General features: G+C 46.2%; 1 protein-coding gene across 1 annotated transcript in view; it reads left to right on the top strand.

Annotated features, from left to right (window-relative positions):
- Positions 1-229: 229 nt before the first annotated feature.
- Positions 230-10,573, top strand: part of LOC130201690 (paralemmin-1-like) — a 22,670-nt gene continuing 12,326 nt past the window's right edge. Inside the window, exon 1 of the mRNA XM_056426785.1 lies at positions 230-567. The gene's annotated coding sequence lies outside the window, so the exon portion shown is untranslated. The remainder of the gene's footprint in view (positions 568-10,573) is intronic.

Raw genomic sequence — 10,573 nt, 5'->3', positions numbered from 1 at the left:
CACGTATACACTCCTCTTCTGCAGCCCTGAAGCAGACGGCCTGCTGGGTCCTTGGACGTCATCCGATAAGGCTGGAGGAGAGCCAGCGGGGGGCCCCCGTTTGGAGAGGAGGACCTATATCTCAGTCAACGCGCATGCAGTCAGGGCCCCCTTTATCTCCACAAGGCAGGGAGGCGGATCCATCCCCCCTCTCTCTCTCTCCCACTACCCTCGACATACCACTGTGACTTTCTCTCCCATACACTAACTACACTACAACCTGCTACGCGGACGACGCCCCGCCGCCCGTCATATCTCCACTTGCGCAGCCGCGCGCGTCGTTTTCGCTTCAGAGGGGAAAAAAAACATCGAGGGTCTCATTATTGTCGGGCCGCGCGCTCATGCTGCTGCCCACGGCATCACCTCGGCAATAACAGAAGGGGTGCCAGCCAGAAGAAGAAGAGGAAGAAGAAGAGGAGGAGGGGGAGGAGGAGGGTGGTGTAAGCGTATTCCGAATTGACGCTCAGAAATAAACAGCCTGTTTTGGAAGACGTCCGTAGCGGGAAGGGGAAAGGGATCTGCAACTGAGTAAGTCGTGATTTTACAGTGTGTGTTTTTCTTCTTCTCTTCCTGAAGCTGAGCTGCTTTTTGGTGGCAATATTTAAAGCTTCCATCCCCGAGCAGCATCCTTTTAACTCGGGGCTGGAGGCATGGCAGCGCGGGACAAGAGGGATGGAGAGAGACGGCGCGCGCGTGTGTGTGTGTGTGTGGAGGGGGGGGGAGATAAACAAGAATTATTTGGGTGTAATCACTCTGCCCTGGTGAAAATCCCCTAATATGAGGTAACAACTAATCACAAGAGGCGCAGCATCCTATAGGGACGCGGATGCAAATTGGAGATAACAAGCTGCACAATAAAGTCACGCGCGGGTGAAAAAAAAATAGAAGAAGGAGAAGAAGAAGCTGCATGATCATGTCGCGTCAAAAGCCCCCAGAGGGGCCGCTTTACAGTCCGTGCACGTTGTCCCCGGGGCCACAAACAGGTGTAACGGGACGACATGTTGCCTCTGACGTCATACGTCATGTCACATCGACCTGTTTGGCAAGAAGAGGAGGAGAGGCTTTCTGGGGTTTTTTCAGGGTGTCTCGTGTTTGTGCCTCGACGGTGAAGGGATGCTAAATGGCCCACGGGGGGAGGGGGGGGCTGTGGAGGAGAGGAGAGAGTCACCGGGGCTATGTGTGTGTTGTGATGGGAGCAGTCGGCTCCAACATGGCGCTCGTGAGCAGATTTTTTTTTTAAACACCACCCTGTCCATGACATACTCGGGTCTGGAATTCAGTCCGTGCTGTGGAACCAGGCGGATAGCAGAGAGTGAGAGTTGTGTGCATCCCTATGCAACTGATTGAGCTCAAATTCCTTTCAGCTCAGGTTGCCACTGGTGATATAGTGTGTGTGTGTGTGTGTGTGTGTGTGTGTGTGTGTGTGTGTGTGTGTGTGTGTGTGTGTGTGTGTGTGTGTGTGTGTGTGTGTGTGTGTGTGTGTGTGTGTGTGTGTGTGTGTGTGTGTGTGTGTGTGTGTGTGTGTTTGTTTGTGATCTTTCTGTCTCTGAATAGAACAACATCATTTGGACCGACTCCTATATTTTTGTACTCTGCTTTCCGCGATAGTGTTTGATCACAGCAGGTGACGCCAGACAGTGTGTATGTGTGTGTGTGTGTGTGTGTGTGTGTGTGTGTGTGTGTGTGTGTGTGTGTGTGATCTTGGGTCTATTGTTTCTGTGTACAAACGTCTTTGTTGACAAGTTCACGACGAAGGAGTCTGCAGACGTAACACGCCCGTGTGTGAGAGTCCTCGAAGCTTCAGGCCGCCTCGTTGTTGTTGTCAGTAGCTTCAGTGACACCAGTTTGTTTGTTTGTTTGTGTGTGTGTCTGTTTGTTTGTTTGTTTGTTTGACTCCTCTTTCGCGAAGCATCTCCGTTGGCAATGTCAATACAAGTGCAAGGGAAATGTTGTTTTGGTGAAATGATGAGACAGAAAACAAGAGAGGACCACGTCTCAGATCCAGAATCCATAAACAAAGATTATTATCAACGCCTCTTCCTTTAAACGGCTTTTTTCACCCCGTGGATCTCTGGCCACGTCTCTGCGCGCTGATTGTTGTCCAGTCCCTCGTTTTATTGTGCGAGCGAAACCCGTTAAGTCTGCCTCGCCCCGTCTGTGTGTGTGTGTGTGTGTGTGTGTGTGTGTGTGTGTGTGTGTGTGTGTGTGTGTGTGTGTGTGTGTGTGTGTGTGTGTGTGTGTGTGTGTGTGTGTGTGTGTGTGTGTGTGTGTGTGTGTGTGTGTGTGTGTGTGTGTGTGAGGGTCTACAGTCTACATCCGCTCTGTGTTGTGTCAGCAGAGAGCTGACAGCAGCTCGTCTCGTTCGTCCAATCAGCGTGCGGCATTATGACTCCGGACAGACAGGTTTTGAGTGCTTTGTGTGTGCACTTTAGCTGGTTTGCCAGAAAATAAAAGATGTGTGTGTATGTGTGTGTGTGTGTGTGTGTTGATGGTCATCCTCTGGCCCTGCAGGCATGGGGCGCGATGGATGAATCTGTTTTCACCATTCTAGATACGGGCTTTGGTGAAATGGGCTGACCACCACGGAGGTCATTCAAGATTCAAGATTCAAGATGTTTTATTTGTCACATACACACACAGGGTGTGCAGTGAAATGAAAGTGGCAATGCTCAGCAGGAATGTGCAAGGGCAACAAGTACACACTATTTACAATAAAAAACAACACAATATTTACAGTAAGTGTGTGTGTGTGTGTGTGTGTGTGTGTGTGTGTGTGTGTGTGTGTGTGTGCCTAAGAGGGGCAGTTGTGTGGGTCTATGTGGGGGTCCTGGTGAGGTCGGAGTTCACAGTCCTGATGGCCTGAGGAAAGAAACTCCGTCTCAGTCTCTCTGTTCTTGCAGCGTGACTACGGAGGCGCCTGCCTGACCGCAGCAGCTGAAACAGTCTGTTGTTGGGGTGGTGAGGATCCTTCATGATCCTGCCGGCTCTGGTTCTGCACCTCCTGGTGTACAAGTCCTGCAGTAGTGCGTTCAGCCGAACGCACTACTCTCTGCAGAGCCTTCCTGTCCTGAGCGGAGCAGTTGCCAAACCAGGCTGTGATGCTTCCTGTCAGGACGCTCTCTACAGCTCCAGAGTAGAAGGACTGAAGGATCCTCTGGGAAACTTTAAATTTCCTCAGCTGCCTGAGGTGGTAGAGGCGCTGCCTTGCCTTTCTCACCAGAGTGTCTGTGTTCGTTGACCATGTCAGATCCTCGGTGATGTGGACTCCCAGGTATTCCTGAGTTCTCACCCTCTCCACAGTAGTCCCGTTAATCCCCAGTGGTGAGTACGTCCTCTGTTGTTGTACCCTCCTAAAGTCCACAATCAGCTCCTTAGTTTTGGTGACATTCATGATGAGGCTGTTGTCCTGGCACCAGAGTGACAGATCAGCAACTTCCTCCAGGTAGGCCTTCTCGTCGTTGTCGGAGATCAGGCCCACCACCACTGTGTCATCCGCAAACTTGATGATGGTGTTGAGCTGAACCTGGCTACACAGGGATGCGTGTAGAGGGAGTACAGTAGGGGCTGAGGACGCAACCCTGGGGATCCTGTGTTCAGGGTGAGGGATTTGGAGGTGTGTCTGCCCACCCTGACCACCTGTGGCCTGGCGGTCAGGAAGTCCAGGATCCAAGCACACAGGGGGGTGTTCAGTCCCAGCTCAATCAGCTTGCCCGCCAGTCTGGAGGGGACTATGGTGTTGAAAGCTGAACTATAATCAATGAACAGCAGTCTCACATAGCCCCCCTTCTGGCTGTCCAGATGAGAGAGTGTGGTGTGCAGTACCTGGGAGACAGCATCATCTGTGGATCTGTTTGGGCGATAAGCAAACTGCAGCGGGTCCATGGAGGAAGGGAGGAAGGCGCAGATGTAGTCCTTTATCAGCCTCTCAAAGCATTTCATGACCACCGAGGTGAGGGCCACCGGTCGGTAGTCATTCATACATGCTGGAGAAGCATTCTTGGGCACAGGGACAATAGTGGATCTCTTGAAGCAGGCGGGACCACGGACTCAGCCAGGAGAGGTTGAATATTGTGGTGAACACTGGAGCTAGCTGGTTAGCACAGGTCTTCAGTACTCGCCCAGATATGCCATCTGGACCTGCAGCTTTCCTGGTGTTCACCCTCAACAGAGCCCTCCTCACACTGTGCTCGGTCACAGAGAGTGTGTGTTCATCCCCAGCGGTAGAACTCACCTCGGCTACGCTTAACGGTGTTGTTGTTAGGCGGCGAGCTAGCGCTGTTGTTGCTAGCCTCAAACCGTGCATAAAATGAGTTCAGGTCGTCCGCTAGGGATGCGTCGGCACTCACCATAGCGCGGGTCTGCTCTGGTAGTCTGTGATAGTCCGTAGCCCCTGCCATAGGCGCCTGGTGTCGCGCTGCTCCATCTGTGATTCCACTCTGTCTCGGTACCTCCTTTTGGCCTCCTTCACCGCCTCCTCAGTCCATAGACCGCTGCCTTGTACTCGTCCATGTTGCCGGATACAAGACCGGAGTTATAGGCAGCATCACAGCTTCACGGATGGATCTATCAACCCACGGCTTTTGGTTAGGAAAGACCCTAACTTTACCGTGGGGACGATGGTGTCCGTTAGCGTTGCTATGAGGCTCATTCATACTTCCGCAACCTTGCTGACGTCACTGGAACTGGATTGGATCATGTCCCAGTCGACGACACGCAGAGCGTCCTGTAGCTCAGCCTCTGATTGGTCAGACCACCGCTTCACGTTCCTCGTCACTACCGCTTCCCGCGCGATCTTTTGCCGGTATCCCGGAAGCAGAAAAATGGCGGCATGGTCTGATTTCCCTAACGGAGGGAGAGAGACAGCCTTGTAGCCTCTCTTGAATGGCGTATAGCAGTGGTCCAACGTTCTTTCCCCTCTGGTAGCACACGTAATGTGCTGGTGAAAGTTCGGCATGACTTTTTTTAGGTTAGCCCTATTAAAGTCCCCAGCCACCACCACAGCCGCGTCGGGATACTTGTTCTGATGCCGACATAACACATCATGTAGGTCCGATAGTGCTACGTCGGTGTCCGCTTGTGGTGGAATGTAGACGGCTGTGGTGATGACCGAGCTGAACTCCCGGGGAAGGTAGAATGGACGGCATGAGATCGTCAGATGTTCCAGGTTCGGCGAGCAGGAACGAGAAAGAGTCTTAATGTTCTTGGGGTCGCACCACATGTTGTTCGTCATGAAGCAAACCCCTCCACCCTTAGATTTACCAGACTCATCCTCATCTTGGACTATGAATGATAAATAATGGTGAAACGTGAACGAGTGATTCTCTTTTCCTCTTGTCGACCAACCAGCTTCAGTCAAAGTGCCCAACAGAAGTCGTCAGTGGGCTGAACTGGGAGGAAACTGGTCCCACGGGAGTGAAGGTGTGAAACCGTTGATGAAAACTAACTCTGATAAACACAGCTGGAGGCGACGGCGATTGTTGGTGATATTAAAGCAGAATTACAACCTTACACTTACACCGTTGAGTCACACACGCAGCCCACACACATCTTTATATTAACAATGAATCAAATTACCACACGCGTGTGTGGAAGGGCAACGCGGACACCAGGCAGCGGGAAACAGTCACGAATCTCAAGCTACTGCTTTGGAGTGCAGGTACACACACATTGTCTGTAAGTAAGGGAATAAAACGTCACGTTTTGGCGTAAAATAGTAAGTACAGAGGTTTAGGCTTAGAAAACATAATTAGTTAGATTTAGTAAAAGCGTCACAGATGTTATGTCACACCAGTCCACAAGGACAGATACAGGAGAACATTCCTGCCGACGGCTATGAGGCTCTATAACAGATCACCTCTTGCCAGATCCTAGTGCAATAACTGCAATAATAACTTCATATCCACACTATGTTGATCTGCACTTCACACATTTCATTTACTTACACTACACACATACACACACACACTTCATTTTCATTTACACTACACACATACACACACTTTGCAAATAAAATATAAAAAACAGGGATGAAAGATAAAGATGTATACAAGAAGTATACAAAGTAAAATATAAAATAAAATATATATGTATCTAGGGCTGCAACAACGAATCGATAAAATCGATAAAAATCGATTATTAAAATAGTTGGCAACGAATTTCATTATCGATTCGTTGTGTCGCGCGATTATTACGGCGCTCAATAAGTCACGGAGTATAAACAAAGTACATTTGAGCGCAGAGCGGCGCAGGAAAAACAAGAGCGGAGCGGAGGGAGAGGAGAGACGGAACGCTGCGTTGTGAGAGCCAATCAGCTCTGAGCTGCTCCTCTGTTGATGAATCTAATTGGCTGCTGCTGCTCACGTGGCGCTGGATGCGGAAGTCATTCACGTAGTCGGAGACATTCACGGAGCTGTGTGCGCCTACGGGTGACGTTATGACCCCAGACACCAGGGCGCTACATGTCACGACGTGTGTGGCATTTCCACAAGAGTATAACGTAGAAAACATGGTTATTTATTCCGTGGCGGATAGCGGAAAATATTTTTCCACGGAGAAAGGCAACGGAGATAAGCCACGACGCCAATCGCTGTGTGAGCGCTGCGCTGCGCGTGCAGACATTTAACGGAGCGGAGCAGCGCGTGCGCTCTGATCGCTCTTTTAATGAAGTATCGATACTAAAAATATGCTAAATCACATCGTTTTTAACGTACGGGTACTTTGTTAGTATCGCTACACCGTGCAGCGTGACAGCAGCAGATGTAGCGGACTAACATTCAAGCTAACCTAACTTCCCAAACGCTGTGGACGTCTGAACGCTGATTGGCCGAGACTCGACACGTCCCATCAAAGATGTTCTATTGCGAAGAGCACCACTTCACATTTTTTCCGCATCTCACTGCAATCTTAACAGCAGCGGGCCAGGTGAAAAAAATAATAAATGGGAACGCGTCTCTGATATTGTTCAGGGGGCGGGGCCACATGGGGACCACTGCTCAGGAGAGGAAAGCTGTCAGTCTGTTTGTGACGGTTCATCACCATGGTGACCAGTGAACAGGTTCATCACCATGGTGACCAGTGAACAGGTTCATCACCATGGTGACCAGTGAACAGGTTCATCACCATGGTGACCAGTGGGTCTCCAGGACCTTTCCATGACTTTAAACCAAATTTCCATGATTAAACATTTTGTGAAAACTCTGTCTTTACGTGACAAAGTGAGAAGATGTAGTATTTAAAATAACAATGAGAATTCCAAAGCATACCGTATATATACCGTGTAAATTAACATTTGAATAAAACAAATTTGCATTACTTTTCCAAATATTTTGGGATTTTATTTTTTCCAATTACTTTTCTAGGCCTGCTAATAGCCATTTAAAAATTCCATGACTTTTCCAGGTTTTCCATGACCGTACGGACCCTGTTTTGAATAAAGGGTTGACAATTTAAGTTTTTTTGTTTTTTATCCGATTAATCGATTAATCGATAAAATAATCAACCGATTAATCGATTATTAAAATAATCGTTAGTTGCAGCCCTATATGTATCTATACAACATATATGCATACACAATACACAATACAATACTAATGACAAATTAAATTAAATATAAAAATATTAATATATTTAATATTTTTATATTTAATTTAATTTGTCATTAGTATTGTATTGTGTATGCATATATGTTGTATAGATACATATATATTTTATTTTATATTTTACTTTGTATACTTCTTGTATACATCTTTATCTTTCATCCCTGTTTTTTATATTTTATTTTTTATTCTTGTGTGTTTAGTTTATTGGTGCTGCTAGTGTTACGACAAATTTCCCCTTGGGGATTAATAAAGTACATATCTATCTATCTATCTCAAAGAAACCATAAACACATGAAACAGCTGTTCACATCATATTCAAGTGTGTTTAAGAAAAAGCAGCTGACGCAGGTTGAATTAAAATGCCATGGGGGGGGGTAAAGGTGAAGGAGAATGGCCGCCCTCTGGCAGGTTCACTTCCTGCCCTGAGCAGGTAGCCGCGGCGGTGATGGATGTAGCCAATTATCCTCTGTGACCTCACGAGCATTAAGATAATTCCCGTGCTCGCGGCGGTCATGAAGCCACATCGGCGCGGCCGCGGAGGAAGATCGCGTCGTCGTCGTGCTTTACGGGAGAAACCTTTTAACGGGGTTTACTGAGCGGAGAGACGGAAGCGGAAGGTAGAGGAGGAAGAGGAAGAGGAAGATGGATAAGGAGTGTAACATCTGGGCAGATGTTCAGGGCGCGTAATTAGATTCGATGATGCGATGCGATCTGCATCGGCCTTTTCTGCCTCCTCTTTTTTTCCTGGAGAGTCACTTTTTATTTTCCTGAATATCTCTCATTACACACACACACACACACACACACACACACTCTCTTCCTCCTCACTGCTTTTCCATGACAGATAAGGCGAGAGAACATTTGTTTTTCTCTCTCTCTTCCCAGCAGACGTTTTTTACATTTTGATAAACTGTCATTTTTTTAGCCACTAAAGCATTTTAATCTCAGAGGGAAATGTGTCCAGCGCTGTGTGTGTGTGTGTGTATTCCTGTGTGTATGTGTGTGTGGATTCCTGTGTGTGTGTGTGTGCATGTGTGTGTGTGTTCCTCCCAAAGCACACTCGTGCGCTCATATGACGATCATCAGTGGTGTTTCCAAAGATACTATCAACAGCACTATTGATAATTAGACTTTAGATAACCTTAACACACACACACACACACACACATTCACATCAATAGAAGGTATTGTCCTCTTATAAATGAAGCGTTTTTTTGTTTTTGTTGATGATCCCAGAGGAGATTGGACAGGGTGATATTGGACAAACACACTTAGCGTTAACAACTCCCGAGCCTCTCTGGAGGGTCCTAAGTGGGAATTGGGATCTTGCCATAAGGGAAGCCCCCCCCCCCCCCTATTTAGCCTAATGTTTTCCGTGTTAACATTGAGAGGCTGCTCCAGTAATGCAGGTCCGAAGGCTTCCTCCATCCGGATGTGGAGAGAGAGTCTGCTGATTGCCCGGAGAGAGCACACACACCAGACACCGGTCTGTAAACACAAAAAGCAACGCAGTCAGCAGTTACACACCGCCGCTGCTAATCGATGCTGAGAACCACCAAACCTATTTAAGCCGCTCCGACTCGCTCCGCTCCTTCTGGGACTGTGTGTCGAAGCATTCCTGTTGGAGAATACAAAAGCTCAATTTGTAGCATTGCATGTGCAACATGTTTGTGATGTGCCGACATTCCTAAAGCGCTATGAAGAAGGTCAGGACGTCGTGTATTTGTGCGTCATGGCCTTTGTGCATGCATTCAAGTGAAGGCGCGCGTGATCATTTTCACATTTTCTCATTTTCACATTTTCTCATTTCCACAAGAGGCACATTGTCTCGATATCGGGCCTCTGTTGGATTTATTGTGTTATTGTGGCCCATCGTGTCATTTCTCTACCTGTCCACCAGATGGAGTTTCCCACCTGTCTCCAAGTCCCTCCCACCTGCCCTGGAGCAACCCATTTCCCGCCATTCCCATCAACGCTCCCCTCAACTGTTCCCCATTTCACTCATTGATATCCCAGTATATATATATAAAAATATAATAATATATATATTATATATTTTATATTTATTATATTTTTATTATTATTTTATATAAATATATATATATATGTATATATATAATAATATATATATATATTATTTATTAATTTATATATAGATGTATATATATTTTTTATATATATATATATATTAAAACATTTATATATATACATTTATTTTATATATATATATATATATATATATATTTATAAATATTTAGATGTAAATGTATTTATATATTTATGTGTATATATATAATATATATATATATATCATATATATATTATTCTTTCTTTTCTTTTTTTTTTTTTTTTTTTTTTGGTTTTTTTTTAGGCATCAATCAATTAGAGACATTGACTTCAAGACATCAACTGACATTTCATGTGCAGGATATTTAGATGATGCTCATTTTAGTTATACCTATTTCGAACAAGAGGTGTAAAAACAAAAGATAAACAACAACAAAAAGAGACAGAATGAAACTAAGAAAAAACTCAAATTACACAACGTGTATAGGGAGTTATCTACTCTCTATTGTACATTCATTGATGTATGAACATTTAAATCAGGTCTTCGAGGTGTTACGTGTGTATCCCATTTCTTTTTACCAAAATGCCCAAACTGTTCCAGTTTGTATCGTTGACAGAAAACATGATATAGCCGCTGGTTTAGTTGATTTAAACTGAGCAACGACCACGAGTGCAGCCAGGCCGTAACGTGAAGTTCCTCCTCTGCTTTCAGAATAAATGAACTCTGTTCTGAAGAGACTGGCTCGCTTTGTCTGAGGGCTGCAACTAATCACTCTGAGCCGCTCGTCCTCCGCGGGTTATTGGCTCGATTAATCGATTCTTCATTGTGTTTATCAAACTGATGTTTTATTCAACAGTCAAAAAAAACA

This window comes from Pseudoliparis swirei, chromosome 11 (assembly GCF_029220125.1).
Source record: "Pseudoliparis swirei isolate HS2019 ecotype Mariana Trench chromosome 11, NWPU_hadal_v1, whole genome shotgun sequence".
Lineage (NCBI taxonomy): Eukaryota > Metazoa > Chordata > Actinopteri > Perciformes > Liparidae > Pseudoliparis > Pseudoliparis swirei.
This window is presented reverse-complemented; position numbering and strand designations above follow the sequence as displayed.